This window comes from Sinocyclocheilus anshuiensis, unplaced genomic scaffold (genome assembly GCF_001515605.1).
Source record: "Sinocyclocheilus anshuiensis isolate Anshui unplaced genomic scaffold, SAMN03320099.WGS_v1.1 scaffold244, whole genome shotgun sequence".
NCBI lineage: Eukaryota > Metazoa > Chordata > Actinopteri > Cypriniformes > Cyprinidae > Sinocyclocheilus > Sinocyclocheilus anshuiensis.
This window is the reverse complement of record NW_015558588.1, coordinates 879547-900201: the sequence shown is the minus strand read 5'-3', so window position 1 is coordinate 900201 and position 20655 is coordinate 879547.

The window sequence follows — 20655 nt, the reverse complement described above, 5'->3', positions numbered from 1 at the left end:
TCTCTTCCTGAAGTATTCCTCCTTCTGAGGGTCATTGAAGCCTCGTACCTCTGTCATTCGATGGACACACTTGGAGGGAATGAGATCAGCTGCTGCTGGTCTGGAGGTGATCCAGATGAGAGCAGAGGGAAGCAGATTCCCCGCAATGAGGTTTGTCAGCAGCACATCTACTGAGGCTGATTCAGTCACATCACACAACTTCACGTTGTTGTGGAAATCCAGAGACAGACGACACTCATCCAAACCATCGAAGATGAAAATGATTTTACCTTCAGTTGGAGAGATTTCAAGTTGTTTTGTGCCCATGAAAAGTTGCAGAATATCTTGAAGATTGAATGTTTGGTTCTTCAATAAATTGAGCTCTCCGAAAGGAAGTGGAAATATGAGGTGGACGTCCTGATTCGCTTTCCCTTCAGCCCAGTCCAGAATGAACTTCTGCACAGAGACTGTTTTTCCAATGCCAGCGACTCCTTTTGTCAGCACAGTTCTGATGGCTTTGTCTTGTCCAGGTAAATGTCTAAAGACGTCACTGCATTTGATGGCTGTGTCCTCTGTTGCTGCTCTCCTGGATTGTGTCTCAATCTGTCTCACCTCATGCTCATTACTGATCTCTCCACTCTCACTCTCTGTGATGTAGAGCTCTGTGTAGATCTCATTCAGGAGTGTTGGGTTTCCCTGCGTCGCTGTTCCCTCATACAGACGCTCAAACTTCTTCATCAGATTTGATCTAAACCTGTTGAGGACTTCATGCCTGTAAAATTTAAATACTGCATTATTAAATAAGCTAATGAGCACAGTGTCGTTTATGTATTCTGTATCATAATCAAATAATCTTTTACAGAAATATTAGACCTGAGATCAGTCTTTGTATCTTCACTCTTATAATCTAATGGCTGATTCACAGAAGCATCACTCCTCATAGACACAGCTGGACTCTGCTTCTGATCTCTTCTGATGAAATGAACTATAACAGAGAGAGATTAAAGTGAATCCTTTGAAATGTCATAAAGTGCATCTTCATATATTATATAAACAATCACTTTAAAAACAACTTCAGGATAATTTACACTATTTTATTACAAACATTTTTTAAATAGAACAGTGCTTTCACAAATGCATCTCTCTGTGTAACACTATATATGTTAAAAAATCAGACAAAGATATTTAAAGATAAAGATAACACTATTTTGATAATAAAATTGAAAATGACATGCTGTAATAATATTTATATAAAAATAAACCTGAGATCAGTCTTTGTATCTTCACTCTTAAAATCAATTGGATGTTCCATAGACCAATCACTCCTCATAGACACACAGCTGGGCTCTGCTTCTGATCTCTTCTGCTGAAATGGACTATAACAGATATATATAACAGATTTAATCCTTTATGATGACAATCATTTTCTTTTAAGGTCTTTAAGTATTTTTAATCAAAAACACTCTATAAAGAGGCTTTTTAAATAAAATCTGCATTTTAGCTTTAAAACCTCCAGACACAAAAACAAGATGGAGACTCACATCTACCATCATTCAAGGTGATTTAATACAGTGTTTATTCGAAGTACCTGCATCCTGGAGAAACATCTTCATCTCCGGATGTTTGTGTGTCATCCATGATGAAACAGAATCTGATCTCCAGCACTGACTGAATGGAAATGACAAACAATGTTGTAACTTAAATTAGATTAATAGGAGTCATAAACGCTTAGTATAATGTTTAATTAATTGTTTTGAATAATAAGAACAGAAACCGTATATATAGTAAGTTATTGGGCTGTTCCCCTTTAAGAAAACATTGCCCATAATGCTATTCAGACAGAGAGCATGCTGAGAAGAAGTGAACTGAGTGTGTGTGTACCCTGCTAAAGTGAATTAATCCCTGTAAAGCTATCTGAAACTACAGTAAATCAGTTCTTTTGTTTTAATTCAAGTCGTCAGAGTTCATTATTTGCTTGTTAAGCGAAGAAGACACGACAAATGTCTGGTGCCGAAACCCGGGATACTAGCAAGCAACACCCGAAATGGCGGAGCGACTTGAAAGACTAATCAGAAAATGGAGAGCTGTACGCGCTTCCACAACGAGACTAAACAAGACATCGAAACAGAGGTAGACAAAGAAGATCATCCATTGACCGATTACGTGAACTGTTAGCCCTGTTATCTGAAAAAGAGGAAATGCTACTGGAGTTGGATGTTAGAAGAGGAAGGGATGGACACTGATGATTTGGAGAATGAAATCGCTGATGTTGAGGAGTATAAAGAGCGAGTCATCACCGTGAAATCACAAGCGCACCAAGTAATACAGAGAAACCAGGAAAGCAGCAGACCAAGCAGCACAGAGCCCTCGCTGCACAGACAAACAGTTAAATTGCCCAAGTTGATTATCGCCAAGTTTAACGGTGAAATCAGTCAGTGGCAAGACTTTTGGAATGAGTTTGAAACCGCTATTCACAAGAATGATGCGCTATGCAAATTAGAGAAGTTTAATTACTTAAAGACGTACCTAACCGGCGCTGCTTCAAAGGCAATAGCGGGACTTGTGTTAACAGACAGTAATTATGATCACGCGATCGAGCTGCTGCAGAATCGGTTCGGAAAAAAGGAACTGCTTATTAACGCGCATATGACCAAACTGCCGAATCTCTGCCCAGTAAAGAAATCAAACGACGTCACTGCTCTGAGACAACTTTATGATGAATGTGAAGTACATATCCGCAGCTTAGAATCGCTGGGTGTCGCATCTGAGGCATATGGCAGCTTGTTGTGCCCTGTTCTACTACAGATGATTCCAGACAGCATTACTCTCCAGTACAATCGACAAGAGAGGAACCAGCGATGAATGGAAAGTCTCAGAAGTTATGGAATTCCTGCAGAGAGAGATTCTGAGCAGAGAAAGAACCATGCCAAGTAATTCCAGAGACTGTCAAAGTTACCAGAAACCAGTTAAAAGACAAGGCACATTATTTGAAATGAAGCACAGAAAGCATAACATACCATCAGCTGCAGTACTGCAAACCACCAGTCAAAGAATACAGAACTGCTTTTTCTGTGAGAGTGCAGCACACAAAACAGAACTGTGTCCCGAAACTGATATTGCTGCACGAAAAGGACAAACTGATGAAGATGGGAAGATGCTTCGTGTGCCTTGGGCCAAAGCACATCGCAAGATTCTGTAAGACTAAAATGTGCTGTAATGTATGTGGAAGCCGACACCACAGAGCTGTATGTGAAAAAAGAGAGACACGTACTTCTGACACTGATGATAACAAGGACAATGTAGTTTCTTCCTTTGCTTCCCATTCAGTAAAGATACAGCCCGCTAAACAGAACAACACTGTGTTGCTGCAGATTGTAAGCGCGTGTGCAGAAGGACCTGGTTGATGTAGAAGCATTCACTGCTTACTGGATGGAGGCAGTCAGAGAAGCTTCATCAGTGAAACCACAGTGAGAGCTTTAAAGTTACCTGTGATCAAACAAGAAACTTATATACTTTTGGCTCTGCAGCACTAGTTACAGCAAAGCGCAACACAGTGAAATTAACTCTGCAGAACTTCTGGAAGAAGGGGCAGAAAATTGAAATAGAAGCACTCGAGACACCCCAAGTGTGCACTGCCGTGATGAAGATCCCAGGTGAGCACATCCAAGCAGAGCTGGAACGAAAAGGTTTGCAGTTAGCAGATTTGACGGCACTTATGATACAGAGTTGTCGATGCTGATTGGTGCCAATTACTACTGGCGTATAGTGTCAGGCCGAGTAGAAATAATTACAGATGCACTTGTAGCCATTGAGAGCATCTTTGGATGGTCAGTGCAAAGCCCAGACAAAATGTCCAGTGTTGATGATGCAGCCTGCATGCAAGTACAAGTTACTGAAGACACACTGGTTTCAGAGCGTCTGAAAGCCTTCTGGGAAATAGAGTCTCTCGGTATCACCATGAAGCAGACAGGCAGTCCTGAGGAAGAGGAGGCTCTTCACAAGTTTGAAAAGACAACTCCGTACAAAGACGGAAGATATGAAGTTGAACTGCCGTGGCGACCTGACAAGCCAGAACTTCCAGATAACTACAGAATAGCAAGGAAAAGATTCGAAGGCCTTAAGAGAAAGTTGCAGTCAGATGTAGTGCTGTGTCACCGATATAATGAAGTTGTGAATGATTACCTTGAGCAGGGCATTGTCGAATTTGATAGATGATATACTATATGCCTCATCATGCTGTTCTCCGTGAAGACAAGGTAACAACAAAACTCAGAGTAGTGTTTGATGCCTCATCACATGACACAGACTCTCCATCACTTAATGACTGTCTGCTTACTGGTCCTAACCTGAATCCAGATCTGCTCAGTATATTAATCAAGTTCAGACTGCATGCGATTGCATTTACAGCAGATATCAAAAAGGCTTTCTTGCAGATTTCTCTTGCTGAGAAGGACAGAGATGCTGTGCGATTTCTTTGGCTCGCTGCGCTGCCTCATGAAGTCAGAGGTAAGAAGCTGCGTGTGCTACGGATGATGAGGGTGGTGTTTGGAGTCTCTCCCAGACCATTTCTCCTCACAGCTACAGTGAGAAAACATTTGAAGGAATATGAAGCTCAACTTCCTGAGGCAGTAAAAGTAATAAAGGAATCACTTTATGTCGATGACTTCATCTGAAGTGCAAGTGACGTTGAGAATGCTTTCTCCATAACTGGTAATGCCAAACAGATTATGTCCACGGCTGGCATGGACCTTTGCAAATGGACAACGAACTGTCCAGAGTTGAAGGTGTCACATCCGGGACAAAGAGGCAAACAGACAGGTTAAAGTAAGTCGGGGAGTTTATTTAAAAGGAACTGAGGAGCAGCTTCCAACATAAAGGAATCAAACTTAGGAATAAATGGAAGCAGAGAACACAGTCTTATCTGGGGTCGGCATTTTGGTCATTCGGCCGAGAACTGAGGAATCCGAGGTATGACAGGCAGATCGTGAGGCAAGGAACCCATACAGAGATGCTTGTAACCTTGAGACCAGCCGACGAGTGACTGAGGTGAGTGTGTATTTGACTGGTGTGGTAAGTGGGTGCAGGTGTCCGTGATTAGTAATCAGGTGATTGTGAGCGGGTGTAGGAGGCTGATTCGGCTGGTGAGGCAGGTGTTTCCGTGACAGAAGGAGAAATGGAAAACGACGATGAATGAACTTGCACCAGAGACAGAGACACCAGGAGCTGTACTGAAGGTGCTAGGCTTGGTGTGGAGGACTGAAAAGGATGATTTGGTCTTTGATCTGACTGCATTGCTGGATGCTGTAGCAAAAAGAGAAAACACCAAAAGGAGCATTCTGAAACTCTCTGCTCACATATTCGACCCAATAGGCTTTCTAACTCCTTTCACTGTGCGTGTGAAATGTCTTTTTCAAGAGATGTGGATACGAGGCCTCGGCTAGGATGAGGAGCTGCTTACAGATCTTGCACAAGAATGGCAAAGCTGGTGTTCAGAACTTTCACAGATCCACCACGTAGTCATCCCCCGCTGGTATGGAATAAAATCTGAGCACAAGCACGATGCACAACAACTTCACGTGTTCTGTGACGCAATCGAGAAAGCTTATAGTACAGTTAGGGCTGGGTATCGTTCAAAACTTTTCGATACCGATACTGATACTGATACCGGTTCCTGAACGATACTTTTTTCAATACCAATTTTATGAAATAAATTTTAACAACATTACATTATATAAAAAAAAAACTTTGGCTTTATTTTTCAGCTTGTTGATGTTTATACAGCCTCAAAGACTCATCTCCTGAGCCACTGCACAAAGGAACAAAATGTAACCAACACAATAAATCAGTGCAAATAGTTTTAATAAAGCTCAAATAGTCTTCAGTTTACACATCTGTTATTTAAAACGCATAGCTCAGACAGAATCAGCATTTCTATTCATTTTCCACTGATTTACTGATGAGCATAAGCAGCTTCCAGCGCTGTCTTCCTGTGTTCTCTCTTCCATGATCGCTGCTCTGACTCAGAGGTAATAACATATTTAATTTTAGCAACATTACAAGGCCAAAACACACATTAGACGGCAATCGGAAGTTATTACAAACACTCGATGGTTGTTTAAAGTGAGTTTTGAGTAAAATCTTATTTATTGTCTTATGTAGCATGATGCTACAGTGTGCATGAATGGTCACAAAGCACGTGCTTTCGGTCGTGTAGTATGAATGAACGGACATCTGCATATGATCGGAACTCCTCGCAGCTCCCACGCTACTCTCCATTGGAAATGAATGACTTTCGGTCTGTCGTTTGTCAGAGATAGTGGAAAGCCGACTTGAAACGCAGTGGAAACGCCAGTATGATGAGGCATGAATGGTCACAAAGCACGTGCTTTCGGTCGTGTAGTATGAATGAACGGACATCTGCATATGATCGGAACTCCTCGCAGCTCCCACGCTACTCTCCATTGGAAATGAATGACTTTCGGTCTGTCGTTTGTCAGAGATAGTGGAAAGCCGACTTGAAACGCAGTGGAAACGCCAGTATGACGAGGATCGTTTTCATTTTAAAACAAAAACACACCAGTGTAAATGTAGCCTTACATCTAAGGGGGCTGGGATGCATTCACACTACAGCATCATGTGTGCGCCACATCTCTGTGAGTTTAACCGGTGTAAACTAGTAGGTGTTTACACCGACTGTGATCGGTGTATTACAGTACCACGAGAGCTATAGAGACCAGACTGCTCCGAGTCCATACGCTTTCGAATCGCTCTCGCGGATGTCTAGTGCTGCAGGCTTATTGGCTCACTGACGCTGACGAGATTAACCCCTTAGGTATCGAAATTTGGTACTGAACGACGAGACGTTTTTCGATACTCGATGGTATCGAGGCAATTCGGTCGGTGCCTAAAAAGTATCGAACTCGATACCCAGCCCTAAGTACAGTTGCATACTTGTTGCGAGAGGCGGATGATAGAACAAAGACTACATGCCTTGTCGCTTCAAAGTCCAGGGTAGCCCCGCTGAAAAAGATGTTCCTGCCACGTCTTGAGTTGATGGGAGCAGTGATTGAAGCAAGACTAGGAAAAAACTTGCTAAAGCCTCTGAATATGGAGCTACGACAGGTTCACCTGTGGACAGATTCAATGATCGTACTACAGTGGATTCGCAGTCCAGCTTACAAATGGAAGCAGTTCGTGTCAAACAGAGTAGCTGAAATACAGTCCTTAACAAACCCTGCAATGTGGTCGCACTGCAAAGGCAAGGCTAATCCAGCAGATCTCCCTACCAGAGGTAAGACCGTAGCTAACCTGAAGGAAAGCGAACTGTGGTGGAAAGGACCCCCATTTCTTACCCCAAATCTGTCTGAGGAAAGTGATGAAGATCAGAGTGTTGAAGATGTGAGTAATGAGCTAAAACAAGTTCAGCAGATCAGTGTGAAACTCAGCAGCATCAGTGACCAAAGTGAAACAGAACCTGTGCTAGATTTACTGAAGTACAGTAAACTGAAGAAGGTATTGCGGGTCACTTCTTTGATTAAGAGGTTCGTGCACAACACAAGTTCAAGCTCAAAGTGAAGAGGTGAGTTGACTGCTGAAGAAATGTTTGAGGCTGAGAAGTACTGGACCAAAGTGACACGAGTTTGCAGTTTTAGTCATGAGATTAGTTTGCTGAAAGCTGGAAAAACCCTGAATTCAGATTCCAAAATCAGAGATTTGAAACCTTTCCTTGATGCTGATGAATTGCTCTGTGTTGGAGGCAGACTGCAACAGTCGGACTACTCCGTTACTGTCCACCACTGAGTGAAACAAATAATAAAATAAGCCACAGACAACACCAATCACCAACGAAACCACGTTCACTTGCTTGCAAAACAAAATACTGAAACATTTAATTATAGGTCCTTTAGAGGAAATCTGAATGCGGAAGTCCCCTGTAAAGCAGAGACCTGAGCTCTCAGCACTCACCTTATTCACACACAGATTCACAGAATCCCTGCGTTTCTATGAAGCAGCGCTGCACGTAAAATCATGGCTTAGCTTTTATAAAGCTTCCTATGAAACACTTTGATATTCCGTATAGAATCGACTCTGGCTGTTTAAATGGAGAAACATCAACTCTGAACTTTTACTTTCACTTTTTGTTTGTGACGCGGACAGTGACGGCGTCGTCCGGTGCCCGTTTGATCCGGTTTTTCCCGAATGAACTATTACAGACATTCAACTAGTATAGTATTAGCATACATCAGATCAAGCTTCAAGCGCGGTAGTGTTATTTTCAGCTTCAATATTAGCTGGATATTCGCCTATAGTGCGTAAGGGAGCGTCTTTAAACTCCACACACAACGGGAAACCGTTTGTGATGTCAAATCATTCATTCATATAACGTACACGTTTTAGCATACAAAATTTGTACAAAAAAAAAAAGGAGCAGAGTTTATTAAATAATCTTAGTTGCGTATGTTTCAGTGCTCAGACTTCATCTGGCCAGTATAAATTCTAACTGATTCACAACAACATCCCATAAACTTTTAATTTCCATAAACATTCTCTCTTATCTCCTATTAATGAAGATCAATCAAAAATAATAAATGTTAAGTATAAAAACACAATACCAGTAATAAATTATTTAATGATTAAATAACATTAATGATTAAAAATAATCAAATGATACATTACGTTAATGGCTAATGATTATATATTATTGTATGATTATATGATTAAGCAATAAATTAATAAAAACAAGAAAATAAAACACAACACAAATGTATGATTGCTCTTTTGAAGCAACACACACAATTTGCATTTGACAGTATATTTGAGAAACAAAAATAAATAAATAAATAATCTAGCAAATATATTATACATGTCTTTTATGAAATAAAAATTATTTATTAAATATTTCATTTAATCAAAATTAACTGTTTTAAGACTGTTTTATTAGATTAATGTAACTAAATGTATTATTGTATGAAATGCATTACTTAATGCAGCCTCAGATTCTGTATAAGAGGACATGCTGTTTTTGTCACTTTGACCGTGTCTGCATGATGAAAATATGTGCAATAAATGAATGTACCTGCACTGCAAAAAATGCTTTTCTTAGTTTATTTGTCTTGTTGTTTCCAGTCAAAATATCTAAAGACTCTTAAATCAAGATGCATTTTCTACATAAGAAAAATGACAAGATATTTAGTCTTGTTTCCTGTGCATTTTTCTTATTTTGCAAATTATCTGCCAATGGGGTAAGAAAAATGAAATATAATCTTGTTTCTGTTTGCATTAAGATCATTTTTCTTACCCCATGGCGGATCATTTTACATGTTTTAGGTAAGATTCACTTAAATGCACTTGTTTCCCTCATTTCAGGATTAATATACTCAGAGTTTTCACTAAACCTCCTAGGTAAGCCTACCTTTAAACAGTGAACGTGTTAAACGCTGCGCATGGACTTCTGGGAAAACTTTGGATGAATCGAACGAATCGGCGTCTCGTTTTTATTGAACCGGTTCATCGTCTGTAGAGATTCAATAAAATTAACTAGACTTCAAGAAAGCTCTGCAAAGCATCAGAAGTGTCACTAACTCCTCTCGATCACTAGAGGTCAGGGTTTGCATGTCTAATACACTACAGCCACTAAAACAGGAACAGAGTGGTTCAGACTGACAGGAAGTTCATTTGGCTGTAAAGAAACAGCTGTTTCCTGCAAACACACTGAATAGCCTAAATATTTGAACTAACTTGAATTTGCTGACAGTAAACACCAAAGTAAGCAGAAATCATAGACTACAATAATAACAAACATGATATTTCTCTTTTGTTTGTTTTGGATATGTTCTATTATAGCTTCAAGAGCACACAACTAATATGAGTTTAAGAAAAACAAACAAAAAAATGCTTATTTGATAATTAGATGAGAAACATTTGAGTCAATATTGAGATAATGAGACTTTTGATTGCAGATGTTTGCGTGTTGGCAAAAATGAGCACAGACATCGTTGAGATTTCTTCTGAAACTCTACAGGAGACACAAGTGAGTTTATATGTCTTTTCAGGAGAAACATCTGAGAAGCCAGAGATTTCAGATTAAGTTTGATCTCCATTTAATGACAAGATAAACATTTGAGATATTAAAAGAGATTTGTATGTGAGCATGTTGCTTTATCAAACCAAATTAAACTTTCATTATCCGAACATCATAAGTTAATCATGCTGGTTTTGCAAGTAAAAGTATATATAGTAGGATCATGAATCCTAAAATGCAGAAGAAATAATAATAATACCAACTCCAGCTCCAACTTATTTCACACAAGGAAGCAAGATGCCTCCTCTGTTCCTCAAGACAAAATATAGTCTGGATGAAGCCTATCAGATTTCCCTGGAGAGAGACTACTGGAATATTGCTATATTAAATTATCTGCAGGGGCTTGAGAAGGTGGCCAATAACATGAGCTTCTTCTTGACCTCGTGAAGCAGTTCATGTCACGCAGTGAAACGCTGAGATGTTTGTCCAGTGCTGAGGGTGTGCTGAAGCTCAGCTGCTGATCCTGGAGCAACACCATCAAGGCTTTATCTGATTCCAGCAACTATCAAAACAGTGGGTTAAATGAGCTGCTTTTTCCCCTGAGCTACAACGGTGGAAATGTTCGAGAGTTTTTTTGTAGCCAAGAAGTTAAGGTTTGCAAACTACTCCACTTCCTTGTCAAATGTTGCCATTTTGAATTGAAATTAGCATAAGTGTGACTTAACATTTCTTTAATTGTGAAATCTACTAGTAATTTCAGAGAGAAAGTGTTCTCTAAACCATTATTTTAGTGTTATGTTTTTCTATTTCAGTTTTAATTTCAGTTTATTTCAATGCGATACTTGGAGAATCTTTGTAATTAGCGCCATTTGTAAATTGTATTAGTGATTTCTGGGTGAAAATTGTTTCCACACCATTTATTTTTTCAGTGTGCATTACAAGATATTCTAGTTCTTGAACTATTTTTCTTTATTCTCTTAAAACTCTTTAAAATCCTGTGCCTCGACCAGTTCACGGAAAGTTCGCGACTTTCACTTATCATTTTCTATAAGTTAACATTTTTATTTGACTACACCATTGATGGTTAAAGCATGTTCGTGTATATAAGAAAATTGATCGAGGGTGTCCTCGCTCCATGATTGCGCCCTTGATTGATTTATAATAAATAAACTTACCCTAAAAATCTCATGACAACATGCCCCGCTCTCCTCGATGTCTTGTTTTAAAGGTGAGATATCATGAAAATCTGACTTTTCCAGGTTTTAAGTGCTATAATCAGGTTCCCGGTGCATCTACCAACCAATGAAACGTGAAAAAGATTAATCCAGTCACTTTGTTTTCGGAAGCCTTTTTCTGCAAGCGTCTGAGAAAACGAGCGTCTGATTTCGCTCCCTTGGTGACGTGGCAAAGGGATCTCATTATAATATTACCGCCCCTTAATCTGTCACTTTCCACCCACGACACCGTCATTTTGATTTCGCAAGCGACAACGGTGTATTAGTTCTAATGCCATGATGAAAGTTCGAGCAAAGCACACTAACTGTTCTGTCTTTGGCTGCACAGACGAGCACAGAACACTGTTTAGAGTCCCAGCCTCAGACGAGACAACAGAGCAGTGCATTTATTGATTTATTTACTGTATATTGCTGCTGCCACACAGATCTAAAATAAACATGCGATGTATTTCCCAGCAGTTTACCTTCACAGACATAACCCACTGTTTTTGTAACTCATGTGTTTTTTAATGTAAACGTGTGTGAAAGAGAACTTAGTTTAGTACTCACATGCTGTGACAGCCGCTTTCTGTGCGTGTGCTTCAGATGGGGGCGGGGAGCAGCAGCTCATTTGCATTTAAAGAGACAGGTCCGAAAAGCAGCGTGTTTCTGCTTCCACTCAAAATAAGCATTTTCAAAATGATATAATAAATGGTCTGTGGGGTATTTTGAGCTGAAACTTCACAGACACATTCTGGGAAAACCAGACTTATATTACATATTGTAAAAAGGGGCATAATATGTCTTCTTTAAGGAATAAATCATGATTTTTAACCCCAAGTTAAACACAGAAGGTGAAATACTCTGTCTGTCCCACAAAAGGCACAACACATTAGCAGGTCTATTAAACTCAGAGATGGTTAGGCATGTTATGGATCACATGTTTCAGATTGATTACATCTTTCCTCAACGTCTAGCGTTTCCTTACGCTAAATCCTAATTTGTTCCGCTCGAAAGGGCTAAACCAAACTTTCAACTCAAATTGTCATTTTTCAATTATGCTACTGCAGCGAGTGGCTGTATCCGTCTTCTCTAGAAGAGCTCTTCATTGTCACATCCAGTTATTTAAATGGCCTTCTAGAGGCCAGGACCTGGAATGGAACAATATCATTTGGCTTTGCTTCATGGCTCCAGAGCTTCTCATTTATTTTTATGCGGAGCTGCGTTGGCACCTTTCCACCGTGAAGGTAGTCCAGAGGAGCCCGACTCCCGAAGCCATACAATGAATCAGTGCATTACAGTTCAATAAAAGTGCACAATTGCTTCTTTCTGCTCCACTTGGCCATGACAGCACTTGGAGGGCCGGTGACGGGGGGTAAGTGAGTGCCTGTTCAATAAAACCAAGTTATTTTGATTGCTCAAGACAATATAGTGAAATAATGAAATGCCTTACTTCCAATTACAGCACAAAAGCTTTATTATAACCACAGGTATGTGTCCACATCCATGCTTTAAAAGAGTTCCAGAGGGGAAACTCAACTGTAAATGTCTTGACTCCTTTAGTCACACTATGTTCATGAAATTGCAAATGCAGATTTTCAAGAGCATGTTGAGTCGAAGACAAACATTTTCGGCAAAATGAGTTATTCATAAAACTTCGTTTTGATTATTTCCCCATTGTCATTTATATGGTTATGTTCATGTTTATGGTTATTTCTGCCTTTTGTTAACTGTTACTATTGTTTAATTTATGATATTTTTGACGAGTCAACACTAAAAAAATATCCACTGACTTCAACTTCAAAACTTAAGGTGCTGCCTTAACTTTTTAAGTACAGTTGAGATCATTCCAACTTAAACTACTTTTAAATTGACTTAAAAATCAAGTTGAATCTCGTATAACTTAAAAAGTGAAGTTCAAATTGGTTAAATTAATTTGATGAGTTAAAATAATGGAAAAACATAAGTTACCAGGACTTAGGAATCACATAATTTTTACAGTGTAGAACACCGAAATGAAACATTTTGTCGCATACAGCCAAGCGAACTCGCAGACGCGGCATTGATTTGTTATTATTACTGATAATATTTACATTCACTACACACTCTAGTTGGGGTATAGGAATTTTTTCTGGTTCGTAGTTCATGATGTTGTAGCGCATAACACCACTAGGGGAATCGCTATTGTAGCCTTTTGCATGTAAAACATCCTGCAGTGGTGATACTTTACGTGTATCATTTGACGAAAATAAACCATTAAAATCTTGCAGACACGGCGAGTATGAGGTGCGGTCACATTAGTGAAGTTTTGCGAGCGAAAAAGGTCCGTTTTTGTTATCAGTCAGCGATGCATGATGCAGCTGACACTTTAAAACCAAACAGCTTTTCTATTTATCAACATCGCGAATTCGCTTGACAAACTAACTAGATGCGACATGCCTACAGACACGACAAAATCAATCAAAAATCGCAGCCAATCAGAAAACTGTGTGGGCGGGGCTTTCTCAGCAAGGGCTCCGCCTTCTTAACGAAATGGATAAGAACATAATCTAATTCATAAACCATTTTAACATTATTAAAAATACTGAGTGACTGATACAATCTTTGTCATGGAATACACTTCTTTGTCCACACCGAGTTCTTTCAATGTTCAAGTGTCCTTTATTTTTAAAGGCAACAATACTACAGCGAGAATCAAAGTTGCGCCTTCTTTCTTTGCGTGAACATTTGGGCATGCAAATCTTCCCACATCGTGACGTAGACATGTGGGGGCGTGTTTAAACCATGTGTTTTAGGTAGGCGTGGACGAGTCTTAACTTTTATAAAGAATATCTCTTTGGGTTTGAGACTTTAGTCTTTGCAACTTTAGGGAACTTATCTATGCATGAACAGCTTGTAACACTCCAAAGAGAAAGGAAAACTTGAAATCGCATCATATGACCCCTTTAAGATCTGAGGAGGAAAAGTGTCCATTATTGTCACTTTCAGAATGGCTATAAATGTAACGCAAAATGTTATTAAAATTCACATTAAGCACTTTTAACTTTAAATAAAGCACATAATCAGTAGGCCTGCCTATCAGAGTTTGTAGGCTACTACTGTTTCAGCCGGGACATCGCACAAATAAATACCGTTTCTAAAATAGAAATACGCTAAAATACGCTCACCGCGTACCGATGTCGTGGTTGGTTAGGACAAAAATGCTGAGCAATGTGGAAAAGATATGTTTTAACGCGTCGCAGAGTGTCACGAAATTCCCAATTGCGTGGATTTGTATTAAAATGACTGGATTTTGCCCAATAAAAATTTGCGGAATAATGGAAAATGTGATTTTGCCATTTCAACCAGTTTTTTTTTTCTAGACATAACTATTTTTTGTATAAATTGTCCAGGCAACAAGAAAATCTAAGTTTATTGGCCCTCAACTAAGCTGAAAGTTGAATGAACTAGTAGGTATTTTTTCAACTCAAAAACGCATGTTGAAACAACTGCATAACACCGAAAAAATTAAGATAACAAAAAATGTTAAGGGTAACAAAGATTTTTTTTAAGTTGACTCAACAGATTATTTTTTACAGTGCAAGCTGTTCGGCGCGATGCGTCGCGAAAAAGAAACCACTTGATGTAAAACACGGTGAACCCTAAAACACTAAATAAACAAACATTTTATTGAGTTAACATTTAGTTAAGGTTGCATGCCTGAAGGGCTTCAGATCTGACATTATCATACCATATTTATATTTATGCATGTTTATGACACCTTCAAAACAATCTGCATCACATGGAGGTAGATGTGTGTGTAGGAAGTCGAAACTCAAGCACCCAAACAAATGCTGAGAGCTGATAGTGAGAGAAAAGGCAGGAATGGCTTCTATTAAAGGCTTTTGCTTCTATTAAAGGTGAGAATGTAAATCCATGGAGAAGTGTGTCTGCTGGTGATTCTTCTGCTCTGATAGCAGCTGCTGAGTTCAGTCCACCTCTGAAGGTCAAGAGTGAGGAGGTTTATAGATGGACAGCACAGCTCTAGCAGGCTCTGGGCCGGAGCCAGACTGATAATGAAGCGATTGGCTGCAGCGCAGAACTGAAAAACTGAGCTCAGTGCGATTCTGACAACAGGCGACACAGTTCACTATATTTATCATCCTTTTTACGATATCCAGTATCACCCTATTTATGTATCTGCCCAGAAATGGCTTAAAAGAGTGCTTTTTTTCAGTCAGAGGGAAATTAATAATTGTCATTTACAGTATGACTGAGATACTATTCGTTTTATTAATATTCTGAATTAGTTTTTTATATTTTCTGTTTTCATTTTAAATTACAATTTTGGTAATTTTGTTGTGTTCTTGTCATTTTTTGTTAGTTTTTTTTATATATATTTTATTGATTTTTATTAAGTTACATTTTTTTTTCTTTTTTTTATGAAGGTTAAGTTAAACTAAACTAAAATGAGAAATGTTGCCTTGGATTAAACTTTAGACATTCAAATGTTCGTAAGCAACTGAAAAAAGCACAAATGTCAGGGCATATCAAAACTTTTCCAGGCCCCAAAACACCCTCGGACCCCAGAGGGTTAAATGAGTTAAATGAGTCCATTTAAATTTTAGTTAAAGTTTTAGTAATTTTGTTGTGTGTTATTGTCATATTTGTAAGTTTTTTTTAAGTGTCTATATAGTTTTTATTAACTTTTATTCCAGTTTTTGTTTTATTTTATTACTTACAATTAAACTAAATTAAAATGAGAAATGTTGCCTTCGATTTTGAATTTTTATTTTTATATTTTAATTTCAATTAAAGTTGTAGTACTTTTGTTGTGGTTTTGTCATTTTTATTATTGTATTCTTCTACAGATTTTTTTATTAATTTGTATTTATTAATTTTACTTGATCTACTTAAACTAAACAAACATTAAGTTAAACTAAACTGCAATGAAAAATGTTGTCATGGATTTAGATTTTTTTTTTCCAAATGTTTTCCATTTTAATTTCAAAGTTTTAGTAATTTTGTTGTGTTTTATATATTTCAAGTTCTATATTTCTGTCTATATATTTTTTTAATTCATTTTTATTTATCAATTTTAGTTTATCTACTTAAGCTAAACAAAAGTTAAGTTTAAGTTAAACGAAACTAAAATGAAAAAATGTTGTCTTGGATTTTGAATTCGTTTTTATATTTTCCATTTAAATTTTAGTTAGTTTAATAATTTTGTTGTGCATTTTTGTCATATTTATACGTTTTTTTTTTAAGTTTGTCTATATATTTTATATTTACTTTTATTTCAGCTTTAGCAATTTTAGTACTTAAAGTTAAGCAAAATGAAAATGAGAAACATTTCTTTGGAGACTAGTTGAAATAAAATAAGTTGATTTTTTTTTAATATATTTTAAATAATTAAACATTTATTTTATTTCAAGCTACAAAATGCATTTTTTTTTTTATGTTTTTCGTTTTAGTTAACTAACCCTGATATGCACCAGTATAGCAATGCACATTAATAAACATAAATTGTTACCTAAAGATACATTTTAATAAACAATTTTAATATATGAAAAGTGCCACGTGGGCACAGACATCCATTTTTGAATTACATGACTGGCCTTTAAACCAGAGACATACAGAGATGAATGCGGTGTTTGTCGTTTCAGATGAATTTGAGGGATTTTGCAGCTGAATCAGGTGAATCATTGAGTTCATGAAGCAACCGGAGGCTGGACAAACAGATGGAGGAGGAGAAAGAAGCCAAGCAAGATCCTGATTTATCTGAGATTATGGGCCGTTTGGTGAAGGTAAGATGGATGTCTGTGACTCCTGGGTTTATGGACTTGGAGGCGAAAGCTGTGTGAGCTCAGCTGGACGGAGAGAGACTGGATTAATGAGAACATATTTTATGCACACAAATCATTTTCTAATGTACTCATGTTTTCTATTTAAAAAAATCACAAGTGTGTGCTTTTAAAAAAAGAGAACATCATTATGTCATCAAAATGTTGCATGCAAAATCAACAGCAGCTCCTTCTTCAATGCTGGTCCAGATTCTACATCTCAGTGCTAAGAGGTCAAGGTCTGGCTGGTTAGTATGACCTGGTTAGGCCTGATGGATTTACCATGTTGATTCCAGAAAGCATCTTTCTGATTCTGTTGCACGATGAAGCTTTTCCAGTGACAGGCTCCTTTCTAAGAAGCAAAGCCAGTGATTTTAATCAAACATGCTGTAGATGCTCTTTCCTAATAGCTTTTTAAATAGCATATTTAATGCACAGCTTATTATCAGTATTTTCAACACAGATTGGTAAAAACATTGTAAAAAATATTGTATATCACATAAAAACATTTTCCGAAGCTGTAATTAAAGGGGTCATATGATGCGATTTAAATTGTTCCTTTCTCTTTGGAGTGTTACAAGCTGTTCGTGCATAAAGAAGATCTGTAAACTTGCAAAGACTAAAGTCTCAAATCCAAAGAGATATTCTTTATAAAAGTTAAGAGTCAGCCACGCCTACCTAAAATGGCTCGTTCTAACACGCCCCCACATATCTACCTCACTATGTGGGAAGATTTGCATAACGCCGCCCAAATGTTCACGCAAAGAAAGAAGGCGTAACTTTTATTCTCGCTGTAGTATTGTTGACGCTGCAGCCATGTCGTGAAGATGCTGTGTGTTTCGTTGTGAAAGCCAAACTACTTTGTTTGGTCTTCCAAAAGACGACGATATCCGCTTCATGCCTGGAGCTGATCCGTGCTGGTCGCTGAGGGAATACATCAACTTTCTCCGTGGACAAAGCGGAGTCCAGCCCGCTTTGTAAAAATCGACGCGTTTCAGAAAGGCGGGGCATAGAGGAGAAACAATCATGTACAGTATGTGGAAAATAATGTTTTTTGAACTTTAAACCGCATAAACACGTTTCATTACACCAAATACACAAAATAATGTTCTTATTAGCAGCATCATATGACCCCTTTAATACAAAGCTTATTCTAGTACGTTTTCTACATAAAAACTTCATGTTTAATTCAATGTATATTCTATTTTTTTAATGGTAAATTTATATTTCTATTTAAAAAATACTATCACAGAAACCAACATTCATGTATTTAAACCCATATGGCAAAAAAAAAAACACACACACACATAAATACAAAATATAATTGAAATTGAAATTTCTTCATTTTCATATTTACATTTTTATATTTTGTTTAATATTTATATTTTTAAAATATATTTTCAAAAATATGCACAGAAAAAATGTCCAAAATATTTTGGTAGAATATATATGATTTTGAAGTATATTTTAGCAAATATTTAAATAGTTTTGGCCATTTTTTGTATATTTTGAAATATTTTAAAACACATTTGAATTTTTTTTTTTTTTTTACGCCATACGGGAAAAGCCTTTGTGAGCCAGAGAAATATTGCTCTGATAATTATATATCTCATAACGCACTGATTTAATGTAGAAATCTTTTTCACTCAGAAAATTGCAAGAAAATTTCACAGTTAATTACAAATAAATGGCAAGTAACACGTTGAATTCAACATGACATTCTGAAGTAGAAAAAACAAAATAGTATTTTCTTGTAAAACGTAGTGTTTGAATATTTGTGAATTGAAAACAATGACAAATATCAGTGTGTTTTCACACATAAAGCTTGAGCATCATCTGACCGGAAAAGTGTCACATGAATATATGTATAAACAATAATATCACGTTTGTCATGATAATGCTGTGTAGATTATGGGCAATTGGCATAAAACATGAGTGCTTTATAACATTTCAGGTAAAAACGACATGTATTTGAGATCCTGTAATTCGTCACTGTAGTTATAAAGTTCAGCCAAGTGTGTTTGATTTCCTCACATTTCTTCACAGTGCCATAGTTTTCATTATTAATGTGAGGGATGTTTCTTATGGAAGCAATTACTGTATGACAACAAAAGAAATGACCTTGTTTTGCTCGGCTGTTTTTTTCCTTCATATTCTCACTCTATCAGATTATATGAGCCATAAAAGCCTGATGGAGTAAATATGATACTCCAAAAAAAAAAATCTGACTATTATTTCATATGTCAGGCTTTATACACATTTACAACTTTAAATAATAATATTAATAATTAGAATAATAATCATCAACATCATCATCTTAATTTTATTCTTTAAAAATAAACCAATAAATAAATGAAAAAAATAAAACATAATTTCCTCAGCTTTCTCTTCAGTGGACTGATTGGCCGACAGATAATGGCATGAATAACCTTTAAACAGGAGCAGAAGCAAACATCATCTACATAAAGTTAGTGTTAAAGTCTCAAAGGTGCACAAACACGTGTGTTTTTTCTCATTAATAGAGTAACCGCGCTTCTCTTTGTGCTGTTTCTTTGCAGAACAACACTTCACCTACAGCTGACTTTAAAACACAACATGCTGATAATGAGTGGAAAAAATGTGCTGACAGTGAATCTGGAGCTCACTGAGTCTCTAATGCGCCTCATTCATGAACACAACCTTCACACGTTCATGATCGCTGCCCTGAGCACCTGAATAAAACCACAGAAAATTCACAACAGACAGCTCTTTATGTTTCTCTCAACCAGCAAAATAAATACATAAATAAAATTCTTTATGTCTTAATTGTTTCTCTCGAACAGCCAAATATAAATACATACAAAAATTTAAAAATATTAATACAATTCTGTCTCTCAAACAGCAAACTACTACTAATTCCTTGTCACAATTATTTCTCTCAAAATGCAAAAAATAAAATAAATACATTAATTAAAAAAATACCTTTTTTGTCTCAGTTGTTTCTCCAAAACAGCAATAAATAAATAAATGAATAAATAAATAATCAAATTATTTTTGCCTCAATTTTTCACTCAAAACAGCAAAAAATAAATAAATGTTACAAAAAAATACAATTATTTGCCTCAATTGTTTCTCTTAAACAGCAAAAAAAATAATAATAATAACAATAAATTATAAAATTAATTGTCTCAGTTGTTTCTCTCAAACAGCAAAAAAATTTACAAAAATAGATCAAATTATTTTTGCCTCTATTTTTTCACTCAAAACAGCAAAAAATAAATAATAAATAAATAAATCATATAAATAAATAAATGTTACAAAAAAATCGTCTCAGGTTACTTATGTAACCATGGTTCCCTGAGTGGGGAACGAGACACTGCGTCCTCTAGGGGTCGCTATGGGGAACGCCTCGTCATGACCCGTGTCTGAAGCATACATTGAAAAAACACCAACAACACGTTAGCCGGCGACAGCCCATGACGTCACTACCGGTGCGACTATAGTATAAATAGCGTCTGAAGCTTGCGTTCGAAGCATGGCAGGAAGCCTAGAGGACGCAGTGTCTCGTTCCCCACTCAGGGAACCATGGTTACACAAGTAACCTGAGACGTTCCCTTTCATGGGAACTTCGAACTGCGTC